The following is a 9,541-nucleotide window of genomic DNA, read 5'->3' on the forward strand; positions in this document are numbered from 1 at the left end:
TACTTCCAATTAGATAAGATAACAAGCTTCCAGTTTGCATAAACATATAGAAATATAGAATCCATAATCTCATGATCTTTCCCTTAAATTTAATCACTAGATTATATATATATATATATATATATATATATATATATATATATATATACATATATATATATATATATATAGATATATATATATATATATATATATATATATATATCACATTATACTATAAATTAAGGAGTGTTTTTTATGATACCATAAATTTTGTATCGGATTGGAAATGAAATTAGTTTCCTTGTTTATATAACACAGGACTTGTCATATCACTTTTAACTTTTATCAGTAAAAAGGATCAACCCTTTTGATTTTTTTCATAGACTTTCTGGTTTTGCTACTAATTTTAGGCGATACAGATTGTTTCTTTAAGCATATTGTTGATACAGATGGGTACTTTTGGAAGTTCTAGACAAGGTTTCTCAAGGAATCAGTTAACTGGAAGCAATCATCAAAACCCCCTATTAAGATGCCATTTAGAAAAGTCAAAAAAATGAGAATGTTTCTTGCCTGAATACATCATGGAGGTAAGTATAATTTGTGTTTTGTGAGTTGTACAATACAAACCATCAAAGCATATTAGTCATAATTTGACGTGAAAAATGAGAATGTTTCTTGCTTGGTAGGTGAATCAGAAGACATGCCTGTCTCACTGTTGGTTTTTCAGCAAAAATATGGGAAACATTTTCATGTATTAATAATAGAGAAGAAAAAGATCGAGTAAGCAAGCAACCACTAACCTTTCTTGTAGCCCAAAATTCAGTCTCTTACAACACACCTCCCATCACATATTCAAAGGAGAGAAAGAGATCGAGTAACCAGCATTTCATGAACGTTGAAGGATATACGTTTCTTATTAGAAGTAGCACCACCATGAAGCCCATACCAGATCGATCCTGGAGATCTTTATTTTGGGAAAGGACATGCTTCTTTATTCTTAACATCTCATTGGTATTTTGCAACGAAAATCTCAATAAGCTTGCCTTCATCTAGTTCAATAAATCCGCAAGATATATGAATCGCTTTTGGAATCAGTTTCTATTTATAAGAGGAGTATGAGAGAAGGAAGACAACAGGGAAATTGATGCGGTGTGTTTTGGGGAAAAGGTTGTTAGGCATCAGAAATCTGGAAGAGAACAAAAGATAAGGGTAAAACCATATTTAGGGTTTTTTCGATTTGGGGTGTGAAGAACGCCTGAGCCATCACCACCAAAAACCCTAGCACGTACTAAGTTGATAGAAAAATCAGAGAATATTATTCGGGATTTTAGAAGAAAATAAAAAACCTCTCGCTACCTACTAAGAAAGAAGACGCACGTTAGGGTTCTTTGTATGTGTGTTGTTTTGATTTATCAATGGGAAATAAGAAACAGAAAAGAATCAAGCTTTACGATAACTCATGGAATTCACAGAGCTTCATTAAGCCAAACCATGGAAAAGTAAAAAGTTAAAACGAAGGAAGATGAGACAAGGCGGGGTTTTCTAATTTTTGGGGATTTCGTTTCCTGCTTAGCTATTAAAGGTTGGAAAAGGCGCGTTTCATTAAAATTTATAAAGCGACATCCTTAGACGACACACATTTTATTATAGTTGCCCTCCGTGTTTTTTTTGGACACTAAATTAAGGGCACGCAATAATCCGTGACCTAAATCCTTAATTTTTTTTGAAGAGATGACACTTTTTTAACGTCACATGCTTTTGTGTAACATAAATCAACGAGTGTCGTGGTTTGCGCGTCGTAAAAGCCTGTTTTTCTAGTAGTGAGTCCTTCAAACATTACTCATTTAACTATACATATATAGGCATGCAATTGACAATATAAAAGTATAAAAGAAGTTTTATAAAACCTTTGAAATGTCTAATAACTAAGAAATGATGACTTGATGTCGGTTTGTAAAGCGATTTGAAAGCAGTTTGTTTGATAAGAACAATTTTAAGTATAAGAAAACCTTTGTTTGAAACACAATAGTAACAGAGTGTGAAAGGAAACATACAATATGTAAGGCAGCTTGATAAAGAGCTTTAAGATGTAAAAAACATTTTAGTAAGTCATTTGGAAGAAGTATCATGAGTAAACAGCTAAAAGTGTAGTAAATCCTTTTGTATGCTAGTTATTAATCACATGTGATTGATGTACTAACTAGCATGATTCAACTTGTATCCCCCCCCCATAAAAGCATTTATAAGCATTTAAGAACATTTAAAAGGTTAATTAAGGGGCATGAACTTACATGCAGTGAGTGGTTTGGATGAACGGATTGTATAGGATGTTAAGTTTCAAGTGAAGACTTGAGCACACACACAGGTCCTATATAACATATAATAACATATATATATATATATATATATATATATATATATATAACCAATTAATCATTTAAAAAATAATTAACCAAGTTAAGACACCCTAGGACATGGAAAACACTTTGATTCAAGTGCTATAAGTACCAAGGGTTGCATCTAAGGGTTGTATAGCTACCAAATGGAGCTTTCGGTCCAAGTGGTATTCAGTCCTAATGACCTTTCGGTCACGGGGCTTTTCGGTCTAAGAAGATTCAACCGAAAGCTCCTCCATTCTTGTAAAAATAATGTTTTTTGAGGAGCCTTGCTCAATGGGATCGGTCTCTAGGGTTCATGCTTAGCCTTATGAAAGGTTTAAGGCCCCTTTTGCACCCTTCATGAGGGTTTTCAGTCTAAGGAGATTCACTAGACCGAAAAATCCTCTTTTTCATGGATGATCACCAATTTCAAGTCCTAAATCAAGTATTCTTACTAGGTAACAAGTATAAGAGATACATACTTACAATATGGTAGCAAAGGAGGGTGTTTTCGGCCCAAAACACTAGTGTGTGTTCTTGGTGTTCTTGATGTAACTAAGAACACTTGAAGATCTACCTAAATGGAATGATTTCATGGATGAATTCATGTAAAAACACTTGAATATGGAAGGAATCAACTAGATAGGGTAAGAAACACTTACATTTTAAAGATTTAGAAGGAAGAATCGGATGATACTTGAGAGGATTTCAGTTCTTGTTCTTGAAAGAGTGAAAAATGACAATATGGCTAGGTGTCATATATATATATATATATATATATATATATATATATATATATATATATATATAGAGAGAGAGAGAGAGAGAGAGCTAGGTTCAAATGTTTTTAGCAAGTATTATTAGCCTAAATGCACCAATGAGAATTCAAGAAATAATAAACAATTAAATAAATCATTTAAGGATATTCTGGAGATTTTATACTTTTTAATTAAGGAATCATTTAATTGAAATCATGCAATTAAGGAAATAAAATCAATATTTTTAACATAGTCTCTCTCTTGCATCGTGTCTTATATTCAAGGAATTACCAAGATGAATGATCGACACCCCACAACACAACCGATCAAGACCTCGATTTCTTCTTTCTTCTTCCAATTGACGCACACCACAGATAAAAGGAGTCGATCGCTTTTTTTTCCTGATACGCACACACAAGATGGAAAAGAGAAACGCACGCACCCCTTTTCTTCCCTCCTGACGATTGATACTTGATCTCGCATAATCCTAATCAATATTCTGCCAAAATTACCTGGATTTGCAAATGATGCCCTGCACCGGAGTCGCTCCTCTCCGGCTCTCCTCGGATTTCATGGTTCCAACTCAATGATCTTCTTGCAACGGCCAGATTCAATCAATAGGTAAAGGCTCCTTCTTTTCTTTTTGTTCTTGTTTGATTTGGCAGAACTACATAGGTGTTCGTTTGATTAAGAATCGATGGATGTTTGTAGAAATGCCTCAAAGATAATTCGGCAGCTTTGTTGTAGAAATGGCTTGAAAGAAAATTAGATTTCTATGTTGCACGCGAGGTATTTGTAGAAATGCCTTAAAGAGTATTTCTTTTATTTTCTTCATTAAATCTTTTGATATGTTTTTTTGTTGTTATTAACTCCTTATTTGTTAATTACCTGAGAAGCATCAATCTTTGATATTGGTATTTGATTTTTTTAATCAATTTAGGGTGAAGATTTGATTAAGGGTTTATAAGAGATTTTCACAAATTTGAGACATTTTAGAACTTAAACATTGTATGAATGAGAAAACTCTTCTCAAAAGCATTTGTAATCACCTGATTAAATAAGCAATATGTGGAAAATATCAAAATCTAACCTTCTAATATTTGAAAAATATTAAACTTAACATGTTCCACTGTTCACAATTTTATAATCTTGATTTAGTAGCAAATTTTATGTATTCTATCATATTCTATGTATTCTTCCAGAATATATAAAGTGCTAGGAATTGTAAGTAACATTCTAGTAATTCTGACATAATGCATTTTTACATTCTATGCTTTAGAATGTTTATATATAGTGAAATACGATTGCAAATGGAAAATCACATGCTTTTTAATTCTTTATAGTGACATGTAAAGTTATAACTAGCAGATTTTATTTTATGTATTCTGCGAGATTGTATTCTATGTATTATGCAAGATTGTGTTATGTATATTCTATCGGAATGAATTATATGTATTTTCCCAGAATGTATAAATTAATAGGAATTGCAAGCAACATGTTTTTAACCATTATTAGTTTTTGTTGCATTTGTGATAGGAATGGTTGGAAGAATGGCTTGAAGACCTTATAAGAATGACTTGAAGAATGAGCCAAAGATTGATGACACTCATAATTTAAGAATGTTCTTATTTTTTAAGAATTACACTTGTATTTATTCATTAACTGTATATTCAAGAATGCTGGTTTTTTATGATATTCTTTTAGAATATGTATAAATATATTAAAATCTAGAAGGCTATTAGTATGTAAGAATATGTATGAATTTGTATTTAAGTTCGAATGTATATGAAAATACTAAAATGTTGTTATTCTTCAACTAGGAGTTCAAGAATTTTGTTATTCTTCATTAATATTCTACTAGAATAAAACTCTGAAAGAACATCATTCAAACAAAAATCCATTCTAGCGGAATAGAATCGGTTATTATTACAAATTATGTTTAGATTTAATTAGAATTAATTTAAAAAATTCAGATTTTAAAATTAGAAGGGTTAATGATCCCTTAAAATCTGAAAAATACCTTTTTTAAAATAGGTTAATTGACCAAAATACCTTTTTGCTGAAATTTTTGTGATCATATGGTACATGCTACTCTATTGTAATATCATAGACCCTCAGATCATAATCATTGATTTTATTCATCTGGTGGTCCAGATCTGTGCATTATGGCACACAATAGTTAGTAAAAACAAAATAACCTAAGCCTATATATATATATATATATATATATATATACTCATGGGGGTTTTCGGTCCAAATACTATTTGGGCTGAAAACTCCTAACTCTTGGAGTTTTTGCGAAAATGATGCACAATGAACCTAGGCCATCCTCTCTACGGTTATTCCTTGAAGTACTAAGCTTTAAAACACTTAAACTGACTCCAAAATGCTTAACAGATAGCAGGAACAGTTTGACTTTCAATGAAGTGTTAGACTGAACTAGATGGAAAATTTCGGGTTGTCACACGGACCCTATCATGTGTTGAGTTACTAGATAAGAAGAATAAAGAAAAGAAAATGATATTTTCGTAAACATACTTTCCTAATTACAAATATATATTTACCTTGTTGGAGGGCTGATTAAGTTGGAAATGCAACTATATACCCGTTTAATCCTTAAAAAACCTCATATTAAGATCTTCAAGTGATGTTGGAATCTCATCCCCAAGTGTTGATGAGGATATTTGCGGTTCAAGGGTTGGAATGTGAATCTAATATGGAACGATATCATATGGATATATACCCCTGTTAAAGTGTCATTAACTAGGTCGTAAATACAATCAATTTTACTGTAGGACATGGCATGACAGGACAAGACATACATACCAACTATGTTTGACATGCATTGAACTTAGACTGAGACTAAATGTCAATGGGACAAAAATTGAATTCCAACACAAAAAGGTGGGACATGGATTCACTCTCGCTACTCTTGTATGCACAAAAGGCGTTAATACCCTCATTACCCTCATCATTGAAAATAGCCCTATATAGTGCAATAAAAGTAAAGCATAAAAGACTTGTAAATTACACCTTCTTAAAGTAACTGTTTCCTTCCTGTGATGTTTTGGATGAAAGAAACGAAGCTCTAGTTCTAGTTGATCCACTGCAAATTGAGATATAAATTCCGAATTTCCTTTTATGCTAATATTTTAATGTAAACAACAATTTCCAATTGTGCCCTTGGAGGGCAAGAGATGTGTGGTATAGGCATTACCTAACGGTGTGTGAAATCTTGTAGAAATTAGGTTTAAAGCACTATTTACTGCAAATTTACATGCCGTTTCTTAGCCTTTTAATGTCCACATTTGGCTTTGAAAGTAAGGAAAACAATCCAGCTTAGAAGGTTAAATGTTCTTTCTTAGCCTTTTAATCATTTTTTCTTATATTAAATGAAAGAAAGAGAGAAAATGTTAAAGGTGATTACCTTGTAATTAACAGAGAAGGTTTCGATACCAGTGATGAAGGGCTCTTCTACAATATCAGCCTCAGAAACTGTCTAACCACCACCACCTGTTTGAAGATTTTTGAGGATGCTTAGTCTCTTTAACAAAGAGCATGTGTCCTGGAAAAGGCATAATAATAAATAAAATAGTAATTAATCAATTATTTCTGAAAGTGGCTTGTTATGTTGTAATGGGAATAAATGAAACTAACCACAGAACATGTGACATCTTCATGCAAAGGATCTGATGCAGCTGCAGTTGAACGCAGTGCAAGGTCCAACAGTCACTGAAAATTAAACTCAAATAAATGAAAACATAAAGTTTACAAAATAAAATAAAAAAATAGCAGTGTACTTTCATTTTCATTTATTTGTGTATTATATTTATAACATCAAACTCTTTATGTAGAAATAAAGTCAAGAAATTTAGTATTTTTCCATAAGTCATCTGCTTACAATTGTCATTTATTGTCTCAGAAGGAACTTAATGGGTAAAAAGAGAAACAACAATTCTTATATATGGATACACATAAGGGCAAATTACAGAAACATCATTACATTTTGGGCAATTTTGCAGTTTAACTAACCATTTCTACTTTATTTTTCCGGTCAAAAGAACCATTAAAGTTTCAGGCATATTTCCAATTTAACCATTTTGACCAGATATAATTGATCAAACATGTTAATTTGGAGAATTAGAAAGGTTAATTTGGAAAAAATGTCTTAACTATTATTGTTTGATTGGAAAGAATAAAGTATCAGTGGTGTATTCGCAATAATTACCCAAAATATACTCTAGTTTTTTTGAGTCAGATAATATGAGTTAAATGGAGAAAGACCTGAAGCTTCTCAACAAAGATTTCATTTGGTGTTTTATCAAGTTCATCACATGCAATATCCATAAAATGAACCAAGAAATCACCCTGTATTTGTAACTCAACCAAATCAAATATCAAATTTAATTACAAATTACTATTCAAAAAATTTTAACTTCAAAAACACAACAATCAAAATTTAACCTGATCCAGAAGAAGATAATGCTTAATAGAATGCAGCTTGCCAATGAGGTCATACTATCCACATTCAAAATAATAACCGGTCACAAAATATTGTTAAAAGAACTAAAAAGCACAACCACTAGAAATTGTGAAAAGGCACTCATGTAAGTTAGAAGACGCTCCATGGGCTATCAACTAGTCCCTTTCCATTTCCCCAAATTTTATTCCACCAAACCGTTTCCTGTCAGCCATCGGTTTCCTCGTTAGCGGGTGCATTGGGCCCGTGTTTCTAAATTTCACTTTGTCCTTCGACATGTGAACTAACCTCTGGTAGAATGTGGGGCCCATGAACACTAGCAATTTTACCATTTCACCTGTCCTCCTGTCATAGAGTCTCTCATTTCCCCATCGCGAAAATCCAGCCCTGTAATAAACAAGTAAATGAAAATAATTTGCTATAATCATAAAGAAAAATGAGTCATTTAGTTTACCAATTACCTGTGAACTTGGTCTGTAATGGCATCAACGGAGAGAGAAGAAAAAGGTGGTGCGTATCTCTGTGAACCTCCCAACGTGATACCTTTCCCCAAAGCAGATTCCAACATCTGCCCGGGAGTCTGTCCAGATGGGAATGCCTGTGAATTTATCACAATATCTAGAACTATTCCTTGTACACTGAAAGGAAAGTTTTCTTGAGACTCCAAATTCCCTAAAACGCCCTCATGCCCATGCATACTCGAGAATTTGTCACCAAGGAATGGGGCCCGCAGCTGCCTCAAGAATACCACTACAAAATTTTTCCCTTCACCATTAGCAGATAACACAACCTTCTGCCCATGCATACTTGAGAATTATGTCATTTTTTAACCATGTGAAATGTGGATATAAAGTTAGAATTATAAATACTATTAACATACCCAGTAGCTATTGGCGTCATCTATATTAGGAAAACCTGTAAGAGATTGCTGCCCACTACCTAACCCATATGGCACATCATGTGAATGAAGTCAGAACCTTGTCTTTTCATACATCAACTTCAGTACTGATCCATATGTAATCTACCATATGTACAGTTTCAACAAATCAACATTGACGAAAACAAAAATCAACAAAAGTGTATACCTCAAAATTCAGATCAGGTGAGATAAGTATTAGTTAAGCTAAACATTGATATAGAAATGCTACACAATTTCATTTTGCTAGTTCATTGAAATAGTATCAACATACACATATGACAAATGTAAAGCACTTATTTTTTCTAGATCCAAATACAAAATCTTAAACACACCAATTTAAGTATTACAATTTAAGTATCACTATCATCTAAGATTGTAGAATCCAGTGTTTATGATATGTGTAAACTAATTGGATCGTGCTTTTTTATAGAAAACATGGAGTCCCAACGACCTGTTGTATTAGTTCTAAGTGGAAAATTAGAAAGCGAGAAGGTATTTTCAAGGTCTTTAAAAGAAACTTCATCCCTTAAAATCATAGATGATGTAAAGTTCCAGACCTATTTGCATTCTGAGATGGAAAAGCAATCAGAAAAAGATGAATTCAACATCGATACTTACATGGATCCTGAAATCACTGAAGAAGGGAATTGGTCCTTCAGAAAAAGATGAAAAAGATGACTACTGAAGAAGGGCTTCATGGAGAAAATTGCAATCAAGCCCTAAATTGAATGGTTCTCCATTTAAAGAAAACACAAATAGGGCTAGACTTGATAATCTGCAAGAAAAAAAAACAAAGAGCAGAAGAATATGAGGTCGAACTAACAGAATGGAATAAATAAAGGAAAAATATTACCTTTTTCTTTGAACGGAGGGTCAATTCACCTTCAATCTTCGGTGTTAGGCCTTAGCGATTGAAAGAGGAAGAAGACATACATACTCTCATAGGCGATGGTTGTATGTGCTTGATTTTGCGAAGATGAGTAAAAGGAAAGAATTAGGGGTTTCTTGTTGTATGTCAGGGGAG

General features: G+C 32.7%; 1 pseudogene; it reads right to left on the reverse strand.

Annotated features, from left to right (window-relative positions):
• Positions 1–7,684: 7,684 nt before the first annotated feature.
• On the reverse strand, positions 7,685–8,403 carry LOC145058053 (DNA-directed RNA polymerase D subunit 2b pseudogene; annotated as a pseudogene).
• Between the last annotated feature and the right edge of the window lie 1,138 nt (positions 8,404–9,541).

This window comes from Lactuca serriola, chromosome 6, assembly GCF_051521515.1.
Source record: "Lactuca serriola cultivar US96UC23 chromosome 6, Lser_US96UC23_V15, whole genome shotgun sequence".
NCBI lineage: Eukaryota > Viridiplantae > Streptophyta > Magnoliopsida > Asterales > Asteraceae > Lactuca > Lactuca serriola.